The 10760-nt window shown below is 43.1% G+C and overlaps 1 protein-coding gene across 1 annotated transcript in view; it reads right to left on the bottom strand.

Moving 5' to 3' along the window:
- Positions 1–10760, bottom strand: part of dchs1b (dachsous cadherin-related 1b) — a 448519-nt gene that overhangs the window by 134401 nt on the left and 303358 nt on the right. The window lies entirely within an intron of this gene.

Below are 10760 nucleotides of genomic sequence, written 5' to 3'. Positions count from 1 at the left end.
CAGACAATAGTGTATACAAATTGGACACTGGACAGGAGATGGTGCTTGGCGCCGGAACTTCTGAGGTACGCACGCGTTCGGGGAGAGCCCCTCTACACCGCCACACTCTCCGCTAAGCGGGAGAGCTGTATTTTGAAAAGTGGCGGGCCGTCCAGTGAGGTCAGGGGTCAGAAAAGGGCAGTTTTCAGACAATAGTGTATACAAATTGGACACTGGACAGGAGACGGTGCTTGGCGCCGGAACTTCTGAGGTACGCACGTGTTCGGGGAGAGACCCTCTACACCGCCACACTCTCCGCTAAGCGGGAGAGCTGTATTTTGAAAAGTGGCGGGCCGTCCAGTGAGGTCAGGGGTCAGAAAAGGGCCGTTTTCAGACAATAGTGTATACAAATTGGACACTGGACAGGAGACGGTGCTTGGCGCCGGAACTTCTGAGGTACGCACGCGTTCGGGGAGAGCCCCTCTACACCGCCACACTCTCCGCTAAGCGGGAGAGCTGTATTTTGAAAAGTGGCGGGCCGTCCAGTGAGGTCAGGGGTCAGAAAAGGGCCGTTTTCAGACAATAGTGTATACAAATTGGACACTGGACAGGAGACGGTGCTTGGCGCCGGAACTTCGGAGGTACGCACGCGTTCGGGGAGAGCCCCTCTACACCGCCACACTCTCCGCTAAGCGGGAGAGCTGTATTTTGAAAAGTGGCGGGCCGTCCAGTGAGGTCAGGGGTCAGAAAAGGGCCCTTTTCAGACAATAGTGTATACAAATTGCAAATTGGACACTGGACAGGAGACGGTGCTTGGCGCCGGAACTTCGGAGGTGCGCACGCGTTCGGGGAGAGCCCCTCTACACCGCCACACTCTCCGCTAAGCGGGAGAGCTGTATTTTGAAAAGTGGCGGGCCGTCCAGTGAGGTCAGGGGTCAGAAAAGGGCCCTTTTCAGACAATAGTATATACAAGTGGCCATACCCTAACCCAATAGTGTATACAAGTGGCCACACAACCCCACACCATAAAAGAATACAGACAGGCTTTGAAAGTTTAAAAAAAGACCTTTTAATTACTCTTTACTAATAAAACAGTGTACAAATTATCAAAAACAGAATATATATAAATACATTTTCCAATATTTGTTTTTAAACATTGCCAATTGTCTTAAGGTGGACTGAGAGGCTACTTTAGTAGTTTAGTAGTCACAGATTTGATCAATTTACTATATGTGTGTGTGTTAATAACAGCAAACATTATTCAAACACAATCATCATGCAAAACTGTAAAAAAGTGCAAACCACACTCAAAAGTATAAAATGGTACTGCGTGCAACGTACCTAAGTGCAAAGATCACTCAAATGTATAATAAACGGGTACAACATGCAATGTACCAACGTGCAAACATCACTCAAATGTATAAAAAAGTATAACATGCAATATACTGAAGTGCAAACATCACTCAAAAGTGCAACACAGCAAACTTAAAGTGCAAACATTGTACACACACACACACACAAATTGATCAATAGATAGATGTACGTATATAAAGCAAAACCAGCTCAGTCCAAACATTGCATAGTCCTGTGCTCTAATGTTTGTTTTTAGATGATCACAGTAAGCACAAAGACAAAAGAAAAAAAGAAGAAAACATTTGATTAAATCAAAACCTAAAGGAAAAAAAGGAAGACCAAAATGACGTTCCCTCCTGGTGTCTTGGGAACATGTCAGTTCTGGTCCCTCGCATCCTCCATTTGTGACGTTCTCCTACAACAGACACAACAGAGCCTTTTAGGTAGTTTGTCCAAGATACAGTAAATCACAGTACATGCTTTAACTTTGTACTCAGATAAATATATTTTTGCCTGACAACTCATGCATAACACAATCTCGCTTTTCACGGTGGCTTTTGAAAGTGTTGAGGCTCACATCAAACAGAACAGCTTTGGAAAACAAACAAGTGAAAATACCACAGCTGCTGCCGTCAGTTTGTTCTATGAAATTGGGACAACTGTGATAACACTCATATCTAAATGTAATACCCATACCTCTACCATACAATGCAAAGTACTGTAATGCTAAGTACCTTTGCAGTGGAAAAAATGCCTTAACCAGGTCTTGCTCATGCACACGTAGTGAATCCATTATCACAACATCTAATACTATAACATCACCATTCACTGTCTTTTTGGTGAAATCTACCGCGATGGCTCCCCAATGGGACTTATTTGCGTTGACGGGCAATATCACCAACTCGTAGTTCCACCAATTGCGTGATGCTCGTGGTACTTCTGGGAGGACACTGATGTCATCACACCAAAAACTCTGTAACTGTTGGCTTACAAAAGTGCTGGGACAAATAAATGATTTTTTTTTTCTTTCAACACTCGAAAGCAAGAGCTTATGGTACTCATCGATCATCTTATCACTCAGCCACTCGTTATTCTCCACAGCTGCCTTTGGAATGGATCTCACTTTTCTAGCCCTTGTCTGCTTGTGTTGTTTGCATCTGTCTGTGCATTTATGTTTTTGTTCGACCTGCTGAAAGTTGATTAGTTTCACACTATTAGTTTTCTCGTATGACACGACAAAGCAACTAGCTGTGGTCAGTATTTTTAGCATCAGCTCAAAGGTATAGCCTGCTGTGTCATTGGATGCTTTTGTCATGATATGCCATTGCTGGTCTTTACAGGTGTACAATGACACATATGGTGACTTGTCAAAAAATGCACAAATGCTGGACACAGCATAATCATTTTGGTGGTACAGACAGGAGAGAGTGAACGTTTTGGGAATTTCTGCACCAGATCTAGAAATATCCCTTCCCATTCAAACCTCGTAAAATATTTACTTCCTTTGGGTCTGTAGGAGTGAAACATTTTCCAATCAGAAGCCTGCAAAGTAAAGCTAGCAGGTTCAAGGGCATCGTGTTTGAAGGGTCCTAATGTTGCACCAGGTCCCATGACACTCTGAACAGTACTAATATCTAGAGTCTGCATTTGTATGTCATCCTGTTCATCTAAAGGGCTCTCACTAAGTGCATAGGCGTGATCTACCGGTATTTCCACAACAAGAACTTCATCTACAGGGCTCTCATGAAGTGCAGGAGAGTTATTTATTTCCACAAAAGGCTCTTCGTCTTCGTCAAGAAGTGCAGGGGAATGGTGATCTATTTCTGTGATGTGATTGTGATTTGTGATTTCTATTTCACGTTTCACAAAAGGCTGTTCAACTACAGGGCTGTCTTGCACAACAAACTTTTCCTCCTGGTGCACAACAACTGGCTTTGGCTGCACCTGAACACGGCTATTTTTGTCTGTATATAAAATCCCCTGTATCAATGTCTCATGATTGCAAGTGGTGGATAAACACGCATAAGTAAGGGTGTCAACGTCTCGACTCTGTGAAACTCCCACACAGTCCATATGATACCAGCCTCCACAGAGATCACATTGAAGCATTGGTCTTTCTGGGTCATTTGGTGTTTCACAAATGCAATAGACATTTTTTTTTGTTTTTTTATTTGGCTTCACCCACTCATCACCTCCTAGTGGATCTCTGGCACGTCTTTTGCCCACACGCATTTTCATGGGTGTAGCAGATGTATTAGCTTGTAGACCCTCTGCAGCTATCTTGTCAGCTTTATCTGAATATGCACTAATATGTTTCTTCTCTGTGGTCAAGGTATCACCAATATCTGGACATCCACTATTGTCATCCATATCCTGTATGTTCCCAATATCAACTGAACAAGCAAGAGTAGTTTGGTCTCCCTCATCAAACAGATTAATAAGGCCTTTCACATCACCTCTATTTACTTGCCAAATTTTACGGAGATGTTTAACAGAAAGCATCTCTCTTTTTTGTGTACTAATTGGCCAACCAAGTTCTATTGCAACATCTCTCCAGAAGCTGACATTGTCTCTGTCTGTGTGTTGATTTTGCATTGCGTGTATTGCTTTAGCAATGGGAAGATAATTCGTAAAGTCTTTCTGTCTATTTGTCTGTTTCAAAGCAAAGTTTTTGCTGCCACCACATAATTAAGGTTTCGAGGCCTATCAGGCTCTCGAAGCCTTATTGCATCTCTTGCCTTTCTTCTTCCGCCGTTTTTGGCAGTTCTGGCCTAACCGCGTGGTCACTTTTTACGAAACTCGTCAATATGGTAGAGGGCTATGCCAAACGGCGAAGAAACGAAACTCACAACTATCGGCCAAAGGGTGGCGCTATTTTACTCAATTGACTTTGAACAGGTACAACTCATGCCCTGTTTGACCCACATCCATGACACTTCGATACACACATGCGTCTCCTCATGCCTAACAACTTTCACACTCTGACTTTTGACCTCTGACCTTTAGATCTCCCACCATTTCCAATTATATGAAAAACAGTAAAAATCTATAGCTTTCTGGGATCTTTGAGCAATCTGCACGAAACATTTTACACATGAACTTTGGACCTATGCCGACAAACGTGAGCAAGCGGATTTTCCATAAGTGAAAACATTAAGCTTTTATGAGCCAATTAATATTGCAGTTTTAAGACAATTATTCGTCTGCCCCTAACACGTTCATGCAGACTCACATTTGTTTGAAACTTTGCAATAATGTAGAGGATCATTCCAAGTATCACTGAAACCAATCTTACTCCAATTGGTCAAAGGGGGGCGCTATAGCAATTTTTTGAAAATGCAAACTTTAAACAGGCAAAAGTCATGCCTCGTTTGGCCGACAGCCGTGAAACTTGCTTACACATGTGCCTTGACTCATGAGGAACATATCTATCACTTTGACCAGTAAGCACCGCCCTTAGATTGTCTGCAATTTTGAGCAGTTTGAAAAACATTTAAACCCAGGATTTCTGAGCAATTTGCGTGAAAGTGTGTCGTGTGTGAAGTCCCTTTTCACCAGGGCAGGTCTGTTGGTCCAATAGCTTGATCGCTTAATCATTTGTCTTGAAACCACAGGGTCGCCTGTTCAAATCCCACCTCATGCAGACTTCATCTCAATTGCATTGCACACGACATGACTGTATCAATGAATAAACTTGCAATTGTTAAATAAAACGCTTATTGAGAGTAGTTATTTTCAATGTATGACGTATTTCATTCCCTCTTTTGTTTTGTTTTGTTGGATTCTCCTTTTTCACTAACTAAGGCTGTGGATTGAATAGCTTGATCAGTTCAGTGTTAGCCTCATGTACCGGAGGTCCACGGTTCAAACCCCACTCATCACAGTTTACATTTAAATTGCATTGTACTTAACATGACCCTGTTAATGCAATGCAATTTTTAAACAATAACATGAAATGCTTTTGAGAGTAGTTGTTTTTTATGTATGACATACTTTCTTGTGAAAATAGCCGATCTACAATCTCACACCTTTTTAGATAGCAACGCATTGTGAGCTTGTAGTTCGACTATTTTCACTAGTTTCCATTCCGAGGACAGAAAAAAAAAATCTTTATTGGTTAATGTTTTGTGAACAAGTGATCTAGAGTAGTTAGCGTCCTGTCTATCCAGTAGCTCAGTCAGTACTGGGGCCATAGCTGAGTGGTTAGTGAGCCCGCCTACGGCGCCAGAGGCCCTGGTTGCCCCAGGTACGATTCCAGGCCAGGCCAGCAAATGTGTCGATGAAATGAAATGTGTCCCTGAGCAAGACTCTTAACCCCTAATTGCTCACAGGCCCTCATTGGAAACAAGGCCGCAAGGACTTTCATGAACGGACCTGTTAAAGGAATTATCCTTATCCTTTACACTGTCTAACCGCAAGTCTGTAGGTCCCTGGTTCAAACCCCAATTTAACCAGTTTGAAAAACATTTTAACCCAGGATTTCTGAGCAATTTGCGTGAAAGTCTGCCAAATCTGTGAGCTCCTTTTCACCAATTCAGGTCTGTTGGTCCAATGGCTTAATCATCTGCCTTGAAACCACAGGGTTGCCGGTTCAAATACCACCTCATGCAGACTTCACCTCAATTGCATTGCACACAACATGACTGTATCAATGAATAAACGTGCAATTGTTAAATGAAACGCTTATTGAGAGTAGTTATTTTCAATGTATGATGTACTTCATTCTCGCTTTTGTTTTGTTTTGTTGGATTCTCCTTTTTCACTGATTAAGACTGTGGATTGAATAGCTTCATCAGTACAGTGTTAGCCTCATGTGCCGAAGGTCCACGGTTAAAACCCCACTCATCAGAGTTTACATTTGAATTGCATTGTACAAAACATGACCCTGATAATTCAGACATGTGCAATTTTTTAACAATAACATGAAATTTATTGGTAAATGTTATGTGAACCAGTGATCTAGAGTAGTTAGCGTCCTGTCTATCCAATAGCTCAGTCAGTACTGCGGCCATAGCTGAGTGGTTAGTGAGCCCGCCTACGGAGCCAGAGGCCCTGGTTGCCCCAGGTACGATTCCAGGCCAGGCCAGCAAATGTGTCGATGAAATGAAATGTGTCCCTGAGCAAGACTCTTAACCCCTAATTGCTCACAGGCCCTCATTGGAAACAAGGCCGCAAGGACTTTCATGAACGGACCTGTTAAAGGAATTATCCTTATCCTTTACACTGTCTAACCGCAAGTCTGTAGGTCCCTGGTTCAAACCCCAATTTAACCAGTCCAAATATAATTTACTGAACAAAAATCATGACTTTGTTAATTAATGCAAGTTCACTTCTTCTCACTCTGTCACTGCCTCTCTCTCACTCTGTCACTGCCTCTCTCTCACTCTGTCACTGTCTGTCTGTCTGTCTGTCTGCCTCTCTCTCACTCTGTCACTTTCTGTCTGTCTGTCTGTCTGTCTGTCTGTCTGTCTGTCTGTCTGCCTCTCTCTCACTCTGTCACTGTCTGTCTGTCTGTCTGTCTGTCTGTCTGTCTGTCTGTCTGTCTGCCTCTCTCTCACTCTGTCACTGTCTGTCTGTCTGTCTGTCTGTCTGTCTGTCTGTCTGCCTGTCTGCCTGTCTGCCTCTCTCTCACTCTGTCACTGTCTGCCTCTCTCTCACTCTGTCACTGTCTGCCTGTCTGCCTGTCTGCCTCTCTCTCAATCTGTCACTGTCTGCCTGTCTGCCTCTCTCTCACTCTGTCACTGTCTGACTGTCTGTCTGTCTGCCTGTCTGCCTCTCTCTCACTCTGTCACTGTCTGCCTGTCTGTCTGCCTCTCTCTCACTCTGTCACTGTCTGCCTGCCTGTCTGCCTCTCTCTCACTCTGTCACTGTCTGCCTGTCTGCCTCTCTCTCACTCTGTCACTGTCTGCCTGTCTGCCTCTCTCTCAATCTGTCACTGTCTGCCTGTCTGCCTCTCTCTCACTCTGTCACTGTCTGTCTGCCTGTCTTCCTGTCTGCCTCTCTCTCACTCTGTCACTGTCTGCCTGTCTGTCTGCCTCTCTCTCACTCTGTCACTGTCTGTCTGCCTGTCTGCCTCTCTCTCACTCTGTCACTGTCTGCCTGTCTGCCTCTCTCTCACTCTGTCACTGTCTGCCTGTCTGCCTCTCTCTCACTCTGTCACTGTCTGCCTGTCTGCCTCTCTCTCACTCTGTCACTGTCTGCCTGTCTGCCTGTCTGCCTCTCTCTCACTCTGTCACTGTCTGCCTGTCTGCCTCTCTCTCACTCTGTGACTGTCTGTCTGTCTGCCTCTCTCTCACTCTGTCACTGTCTGCCTGTCTGCCTCTCTCTCACTCTGTCACTGTCTGTCACAACATCTGAAGTGAACTGAGCTCCTGACCTCTGGTAGTTGAGTATAGCAGCATTCTTTTGTTATTTAGCAAGCTGCTAGTAGTGGTACCCTAAGTGCTTTTCTATTAGTATTATATTATTAGCTTGTGTGGTAGTCTGTAGTTTATAGTTGTATTGTTTGTGTGCTTCAAGCAGTAGGCTATTGGCACTTTGTAGTAGTACAAGTAGTTTCACCCTGTATAGGCCACTTGATTGCCTTGTGAAGTGTGTGGTTTAGCCAGCACAGCTCAAGGGATAAGTAGGCAGGTTGAGAGTATTCTCTTCAGTGTGTAACCAACATCTGAAGTGAACTGAGCTCCTGACCTCTGGTAGTTGAGTATAGCAGCATTCTTTTGTTATTTAGCAAGCTGCTAGTAGTGGTACCCTAAGTGCTTTTCTATTAGTATTATATTATTAGCTTGTGTGGTAGTCTGTAGTTTATAGTTGTATTGTTTGTGTGCTTCAAGCAGTAGGCTATTGGCACTTTGTAGTAGTACAAGTAGTTTCACCCTGTATAGGCCACTTGATTGCCTTGTGAAGTGTGTGGTTTAGCCAGCACAGCTCAAGGGATAAGTAGGCAGGTTGAGAGTATTCTCTTCAGTGTGTAACCAACATCTGAAGTGAACTGAGCTCCTGACCTCTGGTAGTTGAGTATAGCAGCATTCTTTTGTTATTTAGCAAGCTGCTAGTAGTGGTACCCTAAGTGCTTTTCTATTAGTATTATATTATTAGCTTGTGTGGTAGTCTGTAGTTTATAGTTGTATTGTTTGTGTGCTTCAAGCAGTAGGCTATTGGCACTTTGTAGTAGTACAAGTAGTTTCACCCTGTATAGGCCACTTGATTGCCTTGTGAAGTGTGTGGTTTAGCCAGCACAGCTCAAGGGATAAGTAGGCAGGTTGAGAGTATTCTCTTCAGTGTGTAACCAACATCTGAAGTGAACTGAGCTCCTGACCTCTGGTAGTTGAGTATAGCAGCATTCTTTTGTTATTTAGCAAGCTGCTAGTAGTGGTACCCTAAGTGCTTTTCTATTAGTATTATATTATTAGCTTGTGTGGTAGTCTGTAGTTTATAGTTGTATTGTTTGTGTGCTTCAAGCAGTAGGCTATTGGCACTTTGTAGTAGTACAAGTAGTTTCACCCTGTATAGGCCACTTGATTGCCTTGTGAAGTGTGTGGTTTAGCCAGCACAGCTCAAGGGATAAGTAGGCAGGTTGAGAGTATTCTCTTCAGTGTGTAACCAACATCTGAAGTGAACTGAGCTCCTGACCTCTGGTAGTTGAGTATAGCAGCATTCTTTTGTTATTTAGCAAGCTGCTAGTAGTGGTACCCTAAGTGCTTTTCTATTAGTATTATATTATTAGCTTGTGTGGTAGTCTGTAGTTTATAGTTGTATTGTTTGTGTGCTTCAAGCAGTAGGCTATTGGCACTTTGTAGTAGTACAAGTAGTTTCACCCTGTATAGGCCACTTGATTGCCTTGTGAAGTGTGTGGTTTAGCCAGCACAGCTCAAGGGATAAGTAGGCAGGTTGAGAGTATTCTCTTCAGTGTGTAACCAACATCTGAAGTGAACCGAGCTCCTGACCTCTGGTAGTTGAGTATAGCAGCATTCTTTTGTTATTTAGCAAGCTGCTAGTAGTGGTACCCTAAGTGCTTTTCTATTAGTATTATATTATTAGCTTGTGTGGTAGTCTGTAGTTTATAGTTGTATTGTTTGTGTGCTTCAAGCAGTAGGCTATTGGCACTTTGTAGTAGTACAAGTAGTTTCACCCTGTATAGGCCACTTGATTGCCTTGTGAAGTGTGTGGTTTAGCCAGCACAGCTCAAGGGATAAGTAGGCAGGTTGAGAGTATTCTCTTCAGTGTGTAACCAACATCTGAAGTGAACTGAGCTCCTGACCTCTGGTAGTTGAGTATAGCAGCATTCTTTTGTTATTTAGCAAGCTGCTAGTAGTGGTACCCTAAGTGCTTTTCTATTAGTATTATATTATTAGCTTGTGTGGTAGTCTGTAGTTTATAGTTGTATTGTTTGTGTGCTTCAAGCAGTAGGCTATTGGCACTTTGTAGTAGTACAAGTAGTTTCACCCTGTATAGGCCACTTGATTGCCTTGTGAAGTGTGTGGTTTAGCCAGCACAGCTCAAGGGATAAGTAGGCAGGTTGAGAGTATTCTCTTCAGTGTGTAACCAACATCTGAAGTGAACCGAGCTCCTGACTTCTGGTAGTTGAGTATAGCAGCATTCTTTTGTTATTTAGCAAGCTGCTAGTAGTGGTACCCTAAGTGCTTTTCTATTAGTATTATATTATTAGCTTGTGTGGTAGTCTGTAGTTTATAGTTGTATTGTTTGTGTGCTTCAAGCAGTAGGCTATTGGCACTTTGTAGTAGTACAAGTAGTTTCACCCTGTATAGGCCACTTGATTGCCTTGTGAAGTGTGTGGTTTAGCCAGCACAGCTCAAGGGATAAGTAGGCAGGTTGAGAGTATTCTCTTCAGTGTGTAACCAACATCTGAAGTGAACTGAGCTCCTGACCTCTGGTAGTTGAGTATAGCAGCATTCTTTTGTTATTTAGCAAGCTGCTAGTAGTGGTACCCTAAGTGCTTTTCTATTAGTATTATATTATTAGCTTGTGTGGTAGTCTGTAGTTTATAGTTGTATTGTTTGTGTGCTTCAAGCAGTAGGCTATTGGCACTTTGTAGTAGTACAAGTAGTTTCACCCTGTATAGGCCACTTGATTGCCTTGTGAAGTGTGTGGTTTAGCCAGCACAGCTCAAGGGATAAGTAGGCAGGTTGAGAGTATTCTCTTCAGTGTGTAACCAACATCTGAAGTGAACTGAGCTCCTGACCTCTGGTAGTTGAGTATAGCAGCATTCTTTTGTTATTTAGCAAGCTGCAAGTAGTGGTACCCTAAGTGCTTTTCTATTAGTATTATATTATTAGCTTGTGTGGTAGTCTGTAGTTTATAGTTGTATTGTTTGTGTGCTTCAAGCAGTAGGCTATTGGCACTTTGTAGTAGTACAAGTAGTTTCACCCTGTATAGGCCACTTGATTGCCTTGTGAAGTGTGTGGTTT

Source organism: Gymnoscopelus braueri, assembly GCF_963280865.1.
Source record: "Gymnoscopelus braueri genome assembly, chromosome: 8".
NCBI classification, from domain to species: domain Eukaryota; kingdom Metazoa; phylum Chordata; class Actinopteri; order Myctophiformes; family Myctophidae; genus Gymnoscopelus; species Gymnoscopelus braueri.
This window is presented reverse-complemented; position numbering and strand designations above follow the sequence as displayed.